This window comes from Moschus berezovskii, chromosome 18, assembly GCF_049115385.1.
Source record: "Moschus berezovskii isolate FMDL1 chromosome 18, NW_MosBer_1.0, whole genome shotgun sequence".
Lineage (NCBI taxonomy): Eukaryota > Metazoa > Chordata > Mammalia > Artiodactyla > Moschidae > Moschus > Moschus berezovskii.
Window position 1 is genome coordinate 52,447,498 of NC_142477.1, and position 18,359 is coordinate 52,465,856.

The 18,359-nt window shown below is 42.2% G+C and overlaps 1 protein-coding gene across 2 annotated transcripts in view; it reads right to left on the reverse strand.

Annotated features, from left to right (window-relative positions):
- The window catches only part of ARL15 (ARF like GTPase 15), a 510,715-nt gene that overhangs the window by 443,264 nt on the left and 49,092 nt on the right, over positions 1–18,359 (reverse strand). The window lies entirely within an intron of this gene.

Sequence of the window (18,359 nt, forward strand, 5' to 3'; positions counted from 1 at the left end):
TAATAATTAGTGCTCTTATCGCTGATATTCCTGCATTTACTTGTCTGCTTGCTACCTGTGTGTTTCCCCCACTAGAATGTAAGCTCCATGAAGCCAGAAACTTGTGTGTGACTCATTAGTAAAGCTCAGTGTTTGGCATATACCAGGTCCTCCGTAAATACTGGCTGGACTTTTCCAAGGCAGTGAGTTTGCCTTGCTCATTTCTGAGTACCTGGCACTGGTTGAGTATTTGTTGAACTAATAAACTGTTCAAAGGAAATAAGTCATGTGATGAGATGAATTCATACCCAAGTCAGGATAACAAGTGAAAAGGCCAAGCATAGAACACTGAAGGACTGGTTATACTTAAAGAATGAGCCGCAGAAAAGCATCCAGTGGAGCAGACAAAGAAAAGGCAATCTAAGAATTAGGAGGAAAATGAGAACAGTTGTACCATGGAGGTCAAAGAAGAGATCAACAGTGTCAAACACTTGTAAACAGGATGGGGGCTGAAATGAAGTAGATACATGTAAGATTAGCTGGACAGGGGTTGGAAAGCCATGATCCAGTTGCAATTGGTTAAAGGAGAAGTAGTACCAGCAACAGACTAATCTTTCAGAGGTGGGTCAGTAAAAGGCAGAGTTAAGTGAGCCCTGCATGGAAACAGCAGGGAAGGTGCTCTTTTAGAAGAGAAGAGACTGAAGGCAATAGATAAGGAAAGACTCAAGAAAGATATGAGGATATGAAAACAACAGAGAAAAAAGTCCGAGGTGGGACCAGAAGACAACAGTGAGCTAGTCAGGCAGGGAAGAGAATGGTGAAAGGTAGAAATAGGCAACAATATACAGACACACATGGGGGAGAGAAAAATGGAAGGCTTCCTATCTCTAGTTTCTCTGTGAAGGAGTTTGTGAGGCTGCTCACTTCCCAAGCATAAAGGAGGAAGGAACGCAGTTGACATTCACGGATAATAAGAAAAGATCTTGAATAGCTGCAGGGGAAGGCAGGCCAGCCCTGGTCATCTAAGGAGTGCAGAAGATTGCTCCAGAGCCACAGAGCATCCAGTAGAGCTTGTAGCTCATCAATCTGTATCAGAGTCAGCCTGTGGCTTCTGGTGAGCAGAACTTGGCATTCTGCCAGGAGCAAAACAGACCAGGAGTGGAGTGGCAGGGATTGGGGACTGGACCTGTAGAGAATATATCTGGGGAGTTCTAGCTGATCTGCAAAATAAAAGCAGCAGGTGGGGGTGGGGTAGGGTGGGGCACTGAAAAAACTGGACAACAGGGAAGAGACCACGTTTTTGAAAACAAAGGATAAGGAACACGTGTGATTCAATTAAGTAGATACCTGATTTTGCATTCTCTGAAGTGGAAAGAACAAGGTCCAGTAACTTCTGAGGAGACATGGAAGTCTCCAAGCAGAAGAGGGCCTGTGACTCTGGGGACCTTGGGGAGAGAAATGTAGGGACAAGGATAGCAGGGAAAGGCCAGAGACATCTCAGATGGAGAGCTGGCTCGGGTGACAGAGGGACCCCTGGAGATGGAGCAGAGTCCAGAGGTAGTGGGGAGAGACACACATCAGCTGTGGAACAAACTGGACGTACCTCCACTGGGCAGGTGCTCCCAGGCCAAACTGGCCCTGGAAGGCACTAGAATTACAAATGGGCACACAAAAGGTGACTGGGGCTACAATTCTAGTCTATCTGAAACAGTTCATTCTCTGAAATAAACAAATTATAAAACACAAGTGACCTCCAACAGTGACAAAGTTAGTTTAGATTTACTATACTTAGTAATCTAACTTCAAAGATGTTTTCAACCAAAGGCTACATTAAATTAAATCATTCTTTTTTCCAAATTATTGACCATGGCTTGAAAAAGCAAAAGAAACCTAACACTGCCAATTTGCACAGAAGCCTAGGAAGTGATTCATTTAAAACCCTCTCCCAATTTAGGCAAGAGAAGAAAAGCAAACCATGATGTAAGGCTTTAATTAGTGCTTCGCACTTTTTATTACAGACCACATACTTCAAAAGTCCTAAGGTGGCCAAAAACACTCCGAAGCATGCTCTGTACTGAAGCAAAAAAGATAAATATCTATAGGCTTCTGACAGACACTTAAGTATTTTCACTTAATTATCCCGTACTTTCCTGAGGATGTTTTTTCACATGCGTAATCACATGTAGGAAAGCCAAACTCCAAAGTAATGGATTATTAACACTGGTCAATACAAAAGTCTGTGAAGCTTTCACTGCAGCACCTATAGGTGGTAAAACAGAACCAAGATGTCTGATAAGATGCAATAGAAATTTCGACAGTAAAGCTTATCTGCACCCTAATGTTTCAAAGTTTTAATGTTTTATATGGTACTTCAAACTTTTTTGGTGAGAGTATTTATTTATTCCATGAAACACTCAAAAGTTAGGTCAGTGGGAAATTATCCTCATCAAAGAATTACATTTCTTGTTTTGTACTTACGACTGTGTCTCTTATAGGAATGTTATCAGGATCATTTGAGAAGTTTTTCCTAAATACCTTAGATCGACAAACTCAGAAGCTCCAAGGATAAGAATTCCAACCAGCAGATTTTTATTTTAAACTCCCTGGTGTCATATGTTTCACTGTGTCTAACGGTGCTTTCCTGGTTAAGAACACCTACAACAAATGAAATAAGTAAACCCAGAGTGTCCCCAGTTAGGAATATAATCTACTGTAAAGCAGTGGTTCTCAACCTTGCCTGCACATCAGAATCACTTAGGGGAACATTAAACCCCCAATGTCTCACCCACACCATAAGCTGCTTATGTCAGAACTTCTTGGGGGTGAGTCTGTTCACCAACCTTTTTAAAAGCTACTCGAGCACTTCCAACAGTCAGTCAACACTGACAGGCTCTGAGGCAGCAGAGGGTAACTTTACCCTCTGTTTAAGTGCACACTAATGCCTTGTAATTTTATGCAAAGAGCTGGCCCATGCAGCTATCTGATGAATAAGTGAAAAATAGTAACTTATAATTCTCTGAATTTTTCCTTATTGGAACAAAACAAATGATACTCCACATTATCATCAAACTACAGGCTAGTGTTGAGAAGCAAGAGCCCTTGGAAAAACGGGAGCAACTGTCTGGATCCTTCAGCAGATCTCAGAAACCAAACTAAACCAGATGACAAAAGTGCTAAGAAACTCTTGAACGCTCACAAAATTCAAAAGAAGGGCTTCACCATGACACCAGGCAAAAACTGTAACAGTTAAGAAAGATTTTCTTTCTAGAAGGCTTGCCTCGGTTAAGTCACTTTGTGTAAAGAAACAGTTCATTTCTTCAGATTCTTTCAGTTGCAAAAGAGAGAGCCTCGGGAAAGTTCTAAAGTCCAAGCATTTAGTTGCTTCATGGTGCTCTTTAGAAGGAATATATTTTGCTGCTTAGAAGCTCATCTATGCTCCCTGAACTTGCTGAGGTTCTAGTAAACAAGTCTTCAACAAAGACACTATCCGTTTAACTAAGTTCAAGCCTTCCCTACCAGTTTGGCCCCTGACAGGCTCTGGTTCAGGATAAAGGTGAATCAGGATTGGTTAGACTGACATAAAGGATCGGGGAGCTGGGTCACATCCACTCGCACATGGCACTAAGAGCAGTGCCCAAGTGATCCACACACAATCGACATAATTAACACCAGCAGGGGAAATGGGTAGGATAGTTAAGAACTTATTAAAAATGAAGTATCACCAAACGAACATCTAAGTTCATTCAACTCAACACAAGTAGGTTTTTTTGCCAAGCCACAAGAGAAAACTGAAGTAGGTTAAATTATAGTTGATTATATAACTGAGATACGGGATCAGTTTCTATAATGTGTCCTACTTTTATACAAACTGATCCCGTATCTCAGTTATATAATCAGCTATAACTTAACCTACTTCAGTTTTTCCTTGCCTGGAGAACTCCATGGACAGAGGAGCCTAGCAGGCTCCAGTCCATGGGATCACAGAGTTGGACATGACTGAGCGGGTAACACAGACAGAGGCAGACAGGACACATTAAAGTAACTGTATAAGGTTAAGCAAACAGCGAGATGATCAACATTTTTCTAAGATAAAAGAACTTCCCCAAATTCTGACAATCTTTAAGCTATCGTTTATGATTTGGAGAAGGCAATGGCAAGCCACTCCAGTACTCTTGCCTAGAAAATCCCATGGATGGAGGAGCCTGGTAGGCTGCAATCCGTGGGGTCGCTAAGGGTCAGACACAACTGAGCGACTTCACTTTCACTTTTCACTTTCACACATTGGAGAAGGAAATGGCAACCCACTCCAGTGTTCTTGCCTGGAGAATCCCAGGGACGGGGGAGCCTGGTGGGCTTCCGTCTATGGGGTCACACAGAGTCGGATATGACTGAAGTGACTTAGCAGCAGCAGCAATCGTTTATGATTACCAACACGTGCGTTCATGTGTGCTAAGTCGCTTCAGTTGTGTCCAACTCTTTGTGACCCTATGGACTGCAGCCCACCAGACTCGGTCCACGGAATTCTCCAGGCAAGAATCCTGGAGTGGGTTGTCGTGCCCTCCTCCAGAGGATCTTCCCAACCCAGGGGTTGAACCCACATCTCTTCCACCTCCCTGCATTGGCAGGCAGGTTCTTTACCACTAGTGCCACCTGGGAAACACAGTTCTTAAAAAACAGGTCAATCTAGTAATGGGAAATGGAGACCAGGGGAAAGGCAGGGGGTATAACACAGTCATAAAAACTAGACCATCATGCACAACTTTTCAACCGAAAAAGTATTTGCTGTTGTCTCCTATGGATTAAACTAGGGATTGTCAAACTCTGTTCCCAGGGAACACTGACGCTGTGTCTTGAAGAGAAGTGTTCTACTATCCAAGATCAGATAATGAAGATCCCGTGCCAATCAGCAGTAGGGAAAAGTTAAGATTGTTCTCAATTTCAAGATGTGTTAACCTTGCTAGGTACTTGCTATATATGGGCTTCCCAGGTGGCTCAGTGATAAAGAATCTGCCTGCCAATGCAGGAAACACAGGTGACATGGATTCAGTCCCTCAGTTGGGAAGATCCCTTGGAGGAAGAAATGGCAACCCAGTCCACTACTCTTGCCTGGGAAATCAAGGACAGAGGAGCCTAGCGGGCTATAATCCATGGGGTTGTTGGGCACGACTTCAGCAACTAAACAACAACAACTTGCTATATATAGCATATCTACACTAGTTTCTATTATATAAGGAATCTGATTTAACATAATTTGTTATTTGAAGCTTACTTTTCCCCAACATTCTGGAGTGTCATAGAAAGAATGTCATAACCTCTAGGGGCTTTGTTACTACCAAATGATTTTGAGAAGCAATTAAAGAAATAGTTTGGAATTTGAAAGTTCTTTTCTGACTAATCTTAACATGTAATTTATAAATGACTTGACAGGAGTAAGGGAACAGCATCTAAATCAAAGACCCTCATGATGGTTTTTGCATGAAAGGTTCTTGCAAAATATTTCTGACCTACATTGCCCAGTTTGGTGCTTGACACACAGTAGGTACTTACTAAAGTGGTTTATTCCTACCAATGGAGATATGTGAATATACACTTACGTCCTTAAGTTACTTGGCCTGCACAGCCTTCCCTTCCTCATATGGAAAAGATCAAGATGGTGGAGGGTGTGGGTAGGATGGGGGGAGTTTATTGTTGTCACAAAACTGTTTCTGCAAAATGTAACAGAAACTTGTGATTTTCAAAGCATACTAGTACAGGCTGCTTTTTGCATTAGAGCACATTGTGATCTTCTTTCTATTTTGGAAAAGCAACATCTAAGTTGCTTTCCAGTCTTCCACAGCTCTTTGCCTGCCTCTCAAAAGCCTCACTGCAGCTGTCATGATTTGCACATGTTTCTATCATGTCTGTTTAGGGACAGGATCTGGAAAGAAAAGTGAACTGTGATCTTGACTGAGCCAATTATAGACATGGCCTTATAACACTGTTTTCACTACTGAAGTGAATCAATCTTCAATTTTAGGAATTTATATCCCCAGAAAAAGACTAGTTATTGACATAGATACATATATAATTACTTTAGATAATTTTCCAAACTCTAATCCAAATCATTTTTCTTATTCTTGCACTTACTCTTTGTTCTAATGGCTGGAAAGGGAAGTGTTAAATTAATTAAACAAGAACACCATTAGACTGCTGCTGCTGCTGCTGCTAAGTCACTTCAGTCGTGTCCGACTCTGCAACCCCATAGACGGCAGCCCACCAGGCTTCCCTGTCCCTGAGATTCTCCAGGCAAGAACACTGGAGTGGATTGCCATTTCCTTTTCCAATACATGAAAGTGAAAAGTGAAAGTGAAGTCTCTCAGTCGTGTCCAACTAGTAGCGACCCCATGGACTGTAGCCCACCAGGCACCTCTGTCCATGGGAATTCTCTAGGCAAGAATACTGGAGTGGGTTGCCATGCCCTCCTCCAGAGATGTTTCCATAAGCAAGCCCAAACCTAAGCCAGAAATGCTTAAAAAAAAAAAAAATCCTAAGGTCAGCAGATCATAATCAGCCAACTAGGTTTTCCCCCCAAATATAACCACTTAAACTATAGGCAATCAAATAATTTCCTTGTTTACATTTATTTCTGCTTCGTCTCTAAAAAAGCCTTCCCCTTGTTCCTGTTGCTCCTAACAACTTCCAGTTTGGTGCTGCCCAATTCAAATCAGTAATTTCTCAAATAAACTCCTGCTGCTTCTAAGTCATTTCAGTTGTGTCTGACTCTGTGCGACCCCATAGACGGCAGCCCACCATCTCCACCATCCCTGGGATTCTCCAGGCAAGAACACTGGAGTGGGTTGCCATTTCCTTCTCCAAGTAAAACATATTGTGGAGGGAAAAAAACTTTCATATGGTCCCTACCTTTGGATCAATAATTTCACACCTAAGGGGCTTCCCTATGCAGAGTACATCATGAAAAACGCTGGGCTGGAAGAAGCACAAGCTGGAATCAAGATTGCTGGGAGAAATATCAATAACCTCAGATATGCAGATGACACCACCATTATGGCAGAAAGTGAAGAGGAACTCAAAAGCCTCTTGATGAAAGTGAAAGAGGAGAGTGATAAGGTTGGCTAAAAGCTCAACATTCAGAAAATTAAGATCATGGCATCTGGTCCCATCACTTCATGGGAAATAGATGGAGAAACAGTGGAAACAGTGTCAGACTTTGTTTTTTTGGGCTCCAAAATCACTGTGGATGCTGACTGCAGCTATGAAATTAAAAGACGCTTACTCCTTGGAAGGAAAGTTATGACCAACCTAGATAGTATATTAAAAAGCAGAGACATTACTTTGCCAACCAAGGTCCGTCTAGTCAAGGCTATGGTTTTTCCAGTGGTCATGTATGGATGTGAGAGTTGGACTGTGAAGAAAGCTGAGCGCTGAAGAATTGATGCTTTTGAACTGTGGTGTTGGAGAAGACTCTTGAAGAGTCCCTTGGACTGCAAGAATATCCAACCAGTCCTTTCTAAAGGACATCAATCCTGGGCGTTCATTGGAAGGACTGATGCTAAAGCTGAAACTCCAATACTTTGGCCACCTCATGCGAAGAGCCGACTCACTGGAAAAGACTCTGATGCTGGGAGGGATTGGGGGCGGGAGGAGAAGGGGACGACAGAGAATGAGATGGCTGGATGGCATCACCGACTTGATGGACATGAGTTTGAGTGAACTCCGGGATTTGGTGATGGACAGGGAGGCCTGGCGTGCTGCAGTTCATGGGGTCTCAAAGAGTCGGACACAACTGAGCGACTGAGCTGAACTGAACTGAACTGAAGGGGCTTCCCTGGTGGTCCAGTGATTAAGATTCTGCCCACCCACCGCAGGTGGTTTCCCTGGTGGCTCAGACAGTGAGACTCGGGTTCAATGACTGGGTCAGAAAAATACCCTGGAGAAGGGAATTGCTACCTACTCCAGTGTCCTTGCCTGGAGAATTCCATGGACAGGGGAGCCTGGCTGGCTATAGTCCATGGGGTTGCAAAGAGTTGGACATGACTGAGTGACTAACACTTTCACTTTCACTTCCACTGCAAGGAGTGTAAGCTGGATCCCTGGTCAGGGAGCAAAGATCCTTCATACTGGGCGGTGCAGACAAAAAATTTAAAAATATTTAAAAAATAATAATTTCACACTTAGGAACTTGTATTATATAACCATTCATAGATGTTTATATTAGAAATGAGTTAAGGCCTACCCTGTCCCTAGGCCCACTAGGTCAATCCCACTCTAGACCAAGGCCCAGCAGACTGACCCAGAGTCAGGACCTTCACCCAAGAGGGACTCAGCCAACACTTAACTTGCGACCTAAGCTAGAAAAACGCTGAGCCAAATTCCTCACTATTAGGAATCGTTATTTGGACATTTAATCATTTTCATAGGCTTTGGATCTAAGGAGCTATGAGCCAGGGTCAAGGCCAGTTATGCTGTGGAGCCAACTTCAACATAAATAATAAATAAGCAGCTAAACTGTTTGACTCATTTTTGTCATAATCATGTATCTAACTTCAAATTTTAAAAGTGCCAAAATTCTTGGCAAGAAATAACCCAAGTATCTGGTTGCTTGGCAGTGAAGAGGCTACTGGTTTCCTGTTGGTAAAAACCAACCCCCTTTCTAAGCCCACACAAAGTTATGGCCTCCAGCAAAACAGGGATAGGTACTTGTTTTCAGACCACAATTGTTGGTTTCTTCTCTTCCACTGGTTTCTTTTCAGGGCTGTATATAAACACAGCAGTGTTGACTTAGATTATTTGCTGCCACAACAATAACACCTTGTATTTGCAAAACATACTTAAATGGAGGTAGGGGAACTGTTTGTAGACATCACTAGGTCAGCCAGACTGTCAGAACCACAGGCTGCTGGTGCTCAGCACACTTCAGAAATCAACCCATCTTCCTACTGCTAGATGGATACTCACAAAGAGGCATCAAGTTTTCATTTTATTCATGTACTATGTTTCTAGCTAGTCCCATTTAAAACAAACAATAAAAAGGATTTGATCCACTTACAATTAAGGAGATAACTGGGGTGCTGGGAAAAGAACAATTACAAATAGGTATACTCTAAGAGGGCTTCCCTTGTGGCTCAGATGGTAAAGGATCTGCTTGCAATGTGGGAGACTTGTGTTCGATTCCTGGGTTGGGAAGATCCCCTGGAGAAGGAAAAGGCTACCCACTCCAGTATTCTGGCCTGGAGAATTCCATGGACTGTATAGTCCATGGAGTCGCGAAGAGTCGGACGTGACTGAGCCACTTTCACTTCCCTTTCATGCTCTAAGAACATCTACCTTCTCTTGAAAGTCCTGAATCACAAACTGAACCTAAATCCAAACGTAATTCCCAGTCTCTAGAATAGCTCCAGAATATACAAACTCCCATGGCACTTGAACTCTGGCTTGGGCCCAAGTCCCCAAGGCAGCTTAAGATTCTCTCAAACAATGGAAAGGCACTCAGATCAGAAGTGGGGTGGAGGGACAGGGGCTTGAGGTGGAAAGCCCACGTTCTCTTTAAGAGTCAGGGATCAAGCCAGAGCTGCTGAGAAGCATCAGGACTTCAGCCCCAAAGTACCCACCTAAAGCGCCCATGAGCCAAGATAAGGTGGGGAGAGGAAGGCATCATAGTAGAAAAGGAAAGCCGTGATGCCAGAAGTAGCCGTCACGGACTCTGCAGGGCACATAGCTTCTGAGACAATAAAAACCATACAGACCAGTCCCAAGGAGAATGACAACACTGAATTCAGTCCAGGCAGCGACTTTAACCCCCAATTTCCAGTGAAGACAGTCCCCAACTCCTGCCAAGCTCTGTTCTCAGCTGTGAGTTCAGGACAGAGAGGTCTACAAGCAATGGGGTGATCATACAGAGGGAGCCTAACAGAGTGCACCCAGGCTAGTTCGGAGCCAACCCCACACCCAGCAGGAATGTAAACAAGGAGCAGATAGCCTGGGATGACCAGGGAGTACTCACACATCTGAATGGGTAGGACCACACTCCCCCCACCTCTCCACCTGCAATACACACACACACATACTCACACAAACATACTCTTAACCTTGGGGTTAAAGTGAAGTCGCACAGTCGTGTCCAACTCTTTGCGACCCCATGGACTTTAGCCTACCAGGCTCCTCAGTCCATGGGATTTTCCAGGCAAGAGTAGTGGAGTGGGTTGCCATTTCCTTCTCCAGGGGATCTTCCCGACCCAGGGATTGAACCTGGGTCTCCTGCATTGCAGGCAGACGCTTTACCCTCTGAGCCAACAGGCTGCTGGCAAACAGTTCTGTTATCAATCCCTGATTATTCATGCCAGAGGAATAGATATGTAAGTAAACTAAAAACTACTGATCATCCTAAATCATTTCTTTCAAGGATTAAAAATGTGACTTTGTAGCAACTCAATGTTTCCGTTGACTCACTTATGACTCCTTCTTCCCAATACTGATAATAGTTGAAATTCTCTCAAATGGACTGCAAGGGAAATCTAAACATAGGTTAGAGGTGAGTGAGAGAAAGAAAATAGCCCAGCACTTTAACAGGCTTTCACAGTTAAAAGGTTATACACAGGCAAACATTAAAAAATCAACAGTGTATCTTATACACTGCAAGGGAGATAAATGACTACGATAAATTGTCTGTGTCCCAAAGAGAAAACAAACATATAGAATGACCACGTAATCTGACAAACGGACAATCCATAATGAATAGGAACATAGTATGTTCTTACAACATCATAACACAATTATAACAGTGCCTTTAAGTTAACAAAAAGCCTTCTCACTCCAGGTCAGCAACCAGACTACAATATAAGGTAGATACCAAACATTAACCAAAAAAAAAAAAAAAAATCACAGAAAAGACTGTCTCCCCAGAACACCCTTAGAATTTCCACCCCCTTGACTGGTACAAGTGACTCAGTTAATACACAGGCAAAAATATGTGGCAAGTGATTTCACACTGCAGAATGAATTCCAGCATTTCCCCAAATGTATCAACATGTGTTAGCTTTCAAGTTTGACACAAACCTCTGCTCAAGGCTTGGAGGGGAGTAAAGGCCTAACGTGCTCTCAGCCATCCCATCTCGAGATCCTCAGTGTGGCCATGTTTAGTGTCACCCCTTCTGAATGTGCACCCTGCATTCTGCACACTCCTTCCTATAATCTTCCCACCTGACCCAGAGCTGCCCCGAGTTACAAGACAAACCACATTTCTCTGCACAGAAAGAAAAGAACAAGTGTGGTTCCTCCAACCCCCATCCCCATGGTCCATCCTTATCTCAGGAGCTGGTGTTTTTGCACAACCCACAAAGATTTACTTTCACTGTGGTAATTACACAGATTCAAGCTACCACTCCCTCTTTCTTTGACATCAGATTCATTACAGTTGAATTCCAGAACTTCAAATTGTTTTTTCTAGATATATCTAAAGGTACCTTCTTCTTTTGAGTCTGGTCTCTCACCTTTGGTGCCCCAGGAAATAAATTAAAGACTTAAACAAGACTTAGAAGTTGCACCCATATTAATCCAATTCAAAGACTCTCAATGCTCAAAGTAGACACAAATGCCAAAAGAACACAGAGCTCTGGTCAAGCTGACTTACTACTTAATGAAGAAATAAAAATCTTCCTGATTTCAACCCATTTTTAAAAATTAATTTATTTAATTGTAGGGTAATTACAACATTGTGGTGGTTTTTGCCATACATGGACATGAATCAGCCACGGGTGGACATGTGTCCCCGATCCTGAACCACCCCCCCCAACCCCATTCCTCTGGGTTGTCCCAGTGCACCAGCTCTGAGTGCCCTGTTTCACCATCAAACTTGGACTGGTGGTCAATTTCACATATGATAATATACATGTTTCAGTGCTGTTCTCTCAAATCATCCCACCCTCACCTTCTCCCACAGATTCCAAAAGTCTGTTCTTTACATCTGTGTCTCTTTTGCTCTGTCTCACATATAGGGTCGTCGTTACCATCTTACTAAACTCCATATATATGTGTTAGTATACTGTATTGGTGTTTTTCTTTCTGGCTTACTTCACTCTGTATAATAGGCTCCAGTTTCATCCACCTCATTAGAACTGATTCAAATGCATTCTTTTTAATGGCTTTCTTATCCATTCGTCTGCCAATGGACATCTAGGTTGCTTCCATGTCCTAGCTATCGTAAACAGTGCTTCATTGAACATTGGGGTACAAGTGTCTCTTTAAATTCTGGTTTCCTCGGTGTATACGCCCAGCAGTGGGATTGCTGGGTCATATGGCAGTTCTATTTTCAGTTTTTTAAGGAATCTCCACACTGTTCTCCATAGTGACTGTACTAGTTTACATTCCCACCAACAGTATAAGAGGGTTTCCTTTTCTCCACACCCTCTCCAGCATTTATTGTTTGTAGACTTTTCGATAGCAGCCATTCTGACCCATGTGAAATGGTACCTCATTGTGATTTTGATTTGCATTTCTCTGATACTGAGTAATGTTGAGCATTTTTTCATGTGTTTGTTAGCCACCTGTATGTCTTCTTTGAAGAAATGTCTGTTGAGTTATTTGGCCTATTTTTTGATTGGGTCGTTTATTTTTCTGGTATTGAGCTGTTTGTATATTTTTTAGATTAATTCTTTGTCAATTGTTTTATTTGCTATTATTTTCTCCCACTCTGAAGGCTGTCTTTTCACCTTGCTTCCTTCATTGTGCAAAAGCTTTTAAGTTTAATTAGGTCCCATTTGTTTGTTTTTGCTTTTATTTCCATTCCTCTGGGAGGTGGGTCATAGAGGATCTCATTGTGATTTATGTCAGAGTGTTTTGCCTATGTTTTCCTCTAGGAGTTTTATAGTTTCTGGTCTTATCCTATCAGAAATTTAGAGAAGAGCTAACAAACTGTGGTGTTGGAGAAGACTCTTGAGAGTCCCTTGGACTATAAGGAGATCCAACCAGTCCATCCTAAAGGAGATCAATCCTGGGTGTTCATTGGAAGGACTGATTTTAAAGCTGAAACTCTAAAACTTTGGCCACCTGATGCAAAGAGCTGACTCATTTGAAAAGACCCTGAAGCTGGGAAAGATTGAGGGCAGAAGGAGAAGGGGACAACAGAGGATGAGATGGTAGGATGGCATCACCGACTCAATGGACATGGGTTGGGTAGACTCCGGGAGTTGGTGATGGACAGGGAGGCCTGGCATGCTGCAGTTCATGGGGTCGCAAAGAGTCAGACACGACTGAGCAACTGAACTGAACACCTATCCTACTCAAACTCTTCCAGAAAACTGCAGAGGAAGGTAAACTCCCAAACTCATTCTATGAGGCCACCATCACCCTAATACCAAAACCAGACAAAGATGCCACAAAAAAAGAAAACTACAGGCCAATATCACTGATAAAGATAGATGCAAAATTCCTCAACAAAATTCTAGCAAACAGAATCCAACAACATATTAAAAAGATTATACATCATATCAACCCATTTTTTAGAAAATTCTTTTTTTTTTTTTTTTACTTTTATTTGCATTTATTTTTTGCAGCATTTATTCCCGGGCCATAATTTTTTGTTTCTTCAGTTTCTTCTGGGATATCTTTTTCTTCTGTGCAACCTCCTCTTCTGGTTTAGGAACAATCTGTTCTTTTTCAGTAAGGATCATCTCAATGTGGCAGGGAGAGCTCATGTAGGGGTTGATCCGACCGTGAGCTCTGTAAGTCCTGCACCGCATCCTGGGGGCTTTGTTCACTTGGATGTGCTCAATGACCAGAGAATGTACATCTAAGCCCTTCAGTTCAGCATTCCTCTCTGCATTTTTGAGCATGTGTAGTAAAAACTCAGCACTCTTTTTGGGCCACCGAACCTGCGTCCAGCCCCACTGTTTGGCCTGTGCACACCTACCAACTCCACCGTTGTAACGATGGAATGGCACACATTGCTTCTTTAAAGTGACATCCTTCAGATACTTGGTGGCTTTTCGGATATGCATACCCTTTATGGCCTCAGCAGTTTCACGAGTGTTCTTAAAGTGAACACGAAGATTTGAACCTCTTGATTTGCATGATTTTGTGGGGTTTTCTGGGTCAAGTGAATAGCACACCATTTTTAGGGTTCACCTCAGGCTGCTTACTGGAAACAAGGAGAAAATTCTTTATAAAATGCACAGAGTATCTTCCCTGTCTTAGAGGGTCAGGGTGCTCTAAACAGGATGAAACTAAGGTCATGGTCAAGCTCGAGATACTGACAATGACTCAAGGGTCATCCTTCTGGACATAGAATCATAGAATTGAATGAAACTTTCTGATGCCACAGTCAAACTTCTTGTTTTAGCAAATGGGGATGCCAAGCTCACAAGTGAAGAAATGTGCCCTCAAGCGTATAATCATCACTTTTCCCTGTAGTTCCAACCTGAGTCATCAGTTAAGAACATCTCCCTATTCTCCCAAGCTCAGTACCTGAAATGAAGTCCAGTTAATGAGTAAATCCCAGGATTTTCTGCATAGGCCTTGGCAATATGAACAAAAGAAAAAAGTAAGTTTTGCCTGCTTCTGATCTCACCTCGTGGAGGGTGACAGGTCATAGGAAGCAAGACTTGCTCACATTTGCTAGGAGCTAGGGGCTGCAGAGGGAAAACAGTGTTTCCCAGGTCAGAAGGTAACTCCAACATGACTGTTATGGTCTTTGCAGGCCAGGACTGGGGGACAAGAGTCGACAAAGAGAAAGTGACGAAAGAAGGACGTGGGGACCCAAGTCTCGAATGAAACAAGGGTGCTTTATTTGTGGCAGCGAGTGCTTATACATTGTTATACAAGGAAGCTTTAGGCAGAACATAAAGTTGAGAAAAAACACCAAAACCAGACGCATAACAACAGTGTCTAGGGTAGTAACAGTCACGGGGCCTGAAGACAATCGATATCTTGAGAAAGAGGAACACGACTAAGTAGTTTTACAGACAAGTAAAGGCTACTGAAAGGAATCCACGTATGCGTTCCATCTCACGACCTCAGTCCTGAGAACTGCGTGCAGCTCTGCTCCTTCCTGTTTGCCAGGAACCGATAAGGAACAGAGGGCCCTTGAGAAACAGAAAACAGCATATAGGATTCCTTAAAATTAAATGTTCCCTGACACACAACTTCCCTACAGACCCAACAGCATATCACTCTTGGGTGCCACTGGGTCATTAACACCAAAGTATTGCCAACCCCATCCATCCTATGTGAGAAGCCCAGACCGTGATGTACTGTAGAAGGTAATGCTTTCTTCCTTGCCACCTATACCCATTCATAGACCTCACTGTTGTTTTCAAATGCCTAATGTTTATGGTTCATAACCCAGTTTCCAAATCCAGTTGGACCACGTGAATTAACAAGGTAGATTTGACAAGATGTCCCACCATGTTCAAATTTATCAAGCTAACTCAGAAGGACCTCCGAAAATAATCAGTTGTATGACTGTTAGCATAATTGACACCATCAAGGGCCTATGCAGTTCCTCCTGTCCTGACCCTACTGAGGACTGTATTATGTGATTAGTCACTTCTCTGTTGTCAAGGGCTTTATAGTTAATAGATACTGTTTAAAAATCATTAGAACCAGGTGGCCTGTTAGTTAGCATAGAAGCTATGGTTTTGGAACCATAGGTTAGCACAGAACCTATGCTCTGTTAGTCTCCAAATAATGATAAAGCCCTTCACTCGCATACTCTAAACACCCACTCAACCATCTTAACTTAGGAATGAACTTCCAGTTTAAAAGCACGTACCCCCACATGCTGGGCTAACTATAATATTGTCCCAGTGGTAGTGCAGTGTGCAGCTGGGAATGCCTCCAATCATTGTACACCTGATCCAGATCCCATCCTGCAAGTTACCCTGTAAGAAACTGATCCATTGATTACATGGAGCTGCCTGCCTAGTTTTTCTGTCTCAAGCTCCCTTCTCAGTTCAGTGGGCACTTTTCATTCCTTCCATCCTCAATCAGTAGATCCCACAATGGTCAGGATACTGTCTAACCTCTAGAGTCTCGCACTTGACATACAGTGGACACTCAATAGATATTTGTCAAATTGAACTAGTCCTAGTATGGAAATATTGGGACTAAATATGCAAAAACAAACCAGAATTTCAGTAGTCTAGGCTTTAATTTATTACATTTGTAATCATACAGCATATGTACCGAAACTATTCTTAGAGATTATCTAGTCTTTCATACAGCAGAAAACTGAGGCTCAGGACAGGTAAATGAATATCTCATACTTACCTATTTCACAGGTTACAAAGCTGGATCAATCTTTCTCACATGAGTGTGCACACACACACACACACCCATAACCACCACCTCTTTTTGAGGGGAACAGGAAGAGTCATTTGCTCTTATCATCTAGGAATGAATAAGCAAAAATTCCTTATATTCCTATATAAGACTAAAATTGAAGTTTCACATTAATGTGTCTCAGAGGATAACGTGCTATGTTTAAATTAATAGTGTCATAAATTAATACTTACTGTACTACATTTATCTATGATAATGTATATTTTCAAAACAAGATCTTCCCAGAAACTCATTAAGTCAATAGAGGAATATACACTCTGAGATGAATTTCAATAACTTCAGATATGCAGATGACACCACCCTACGGCAGAAAGTGAAGAGGAACTCAAAAGCCTCTTGATGAAACTGAAAGAGGAGAGTGAAAAAGTTGGCTTGAAGCTTAACATTCAGAAAACGAAGATCATGGCATCTGGTCCCATCACTTCATGGGAAATAGATGGGGAAACAGTGGAAACAGTGTCAGACTTTGTTTTTTTAGGCTCCAAAATCACTGCGGATGCTGATTGCAGCCATGAAATTAAAAGACGCCTACTCCTTGGAAGGAAAGTTATGACCAACCTAGATAGCATATTAAAAAGCAGAGACATTACTTTGCCAACCAAGGTCCGTCTAGTCAAGGCTATGGTTTTTCCAGTGGTCATGTATGGATGTGAGAGTTGGACTGTGAAGAAAGCTGAGTGCCAAAGAATTGATGCATTTGAACTGTGGTGTTGGAGAAGACTCTTGAGAGTCCCTTGGACTGCAAGGAGATCCAACTAGTCTGTTCTAAAGGAGATCAGTCCTGGGTGTTCATTGGAAGGACTGATGCTAAAGCTGAAACTCCAATACTTTGGCCACCTCATGCAACGAGTTGACTCACTGGAAAAGACTCTGATGCTGGGAAGGATTGGGGGCAGGAGGAGAAGGGGACGACAGAGAATGAGATGGCTGGATGGCATCACCGACTTGATGGGCATGAGTTTGAGTGAACTCTGGGATTTGGTGATGGACAGGGAGGCCTGGCGTGCTGTGATTCATGGGGTCGCGGAGAGTCGGACATGACTGAGTGACTGAACTGAACTGAACTGAAGCTTCTGGTTTTAATGCTGCTTTACAAATGAGGCTAGACTCATAAGAAGCAGGATTAAGGGTGATTTTTAGTGAGAATCATTCAAATTCATCATTTTCATAAGAGAACAACAAGGACCAGATTATATTTTGCCCAATGTTATTCAAGTGAACAGTAGGGCTTAAATCAGAACATACCTTTGAATCCACAAAGCTGCCTGCTTTTATGGCACTGATTTTTAGACTCTCAAAACACCAATACTGACAAACTGTCTCTTCCCTAAAACATAACCAAACCCCAATTACCTATTTTAATTCCTTTGTTAGGAATTGCTAGTTCATATCCCATGTCTAGACTGTTGCATTTTTGTTCTTTCCTCCTATAAGAGCAAACAATTTTCTCCTCTCTGGTAAGTAAAATAACAGTAAAGAATACTGATCTTTCCTCCTACCAGCAAAGTTGAAACTCCTTATTGTATTCTTCATGTGAGCTCATTAAAATGAACATTTTCTGGTTCTAAATCTGTTAAAACTTTCATCAAAGTTCTATTTTAGCTTACTTTCCCTGCTTACATAAAATTCAGTTTGTTATCTTTTCAAATTAGAAGTTTAGACAGGAAATTAGATGATGAAATTTAGTGAAATGAACAGGCACTTTCATTTATCTGGCCGAGTACCAGCAACAGAAAGTAGCATTTGGAAACATAATGGACATAAAGGGAGTCACTGGGCAGTAAAACTTTTGGCTTATCTTTTCATCTTGGTTGAATTCATATGATGGGGTGGGAAAACAGGATAACAATATAGCAAGTTTTCCACATTGCTGCCTACAACTGTTGCGGAAACATTAAGACAGAGATTACGGGGCCAGTAGCACAGCACTGTTACTCGTTTTTTCTTTTTTAAAATGAATCATTAGCTAAAGTGAATTATGTATTTGAAAAAAAATAAAAGTACCCCCAAATCATAATATTAATGGTTTTGTGGTAACCGAGCTATAA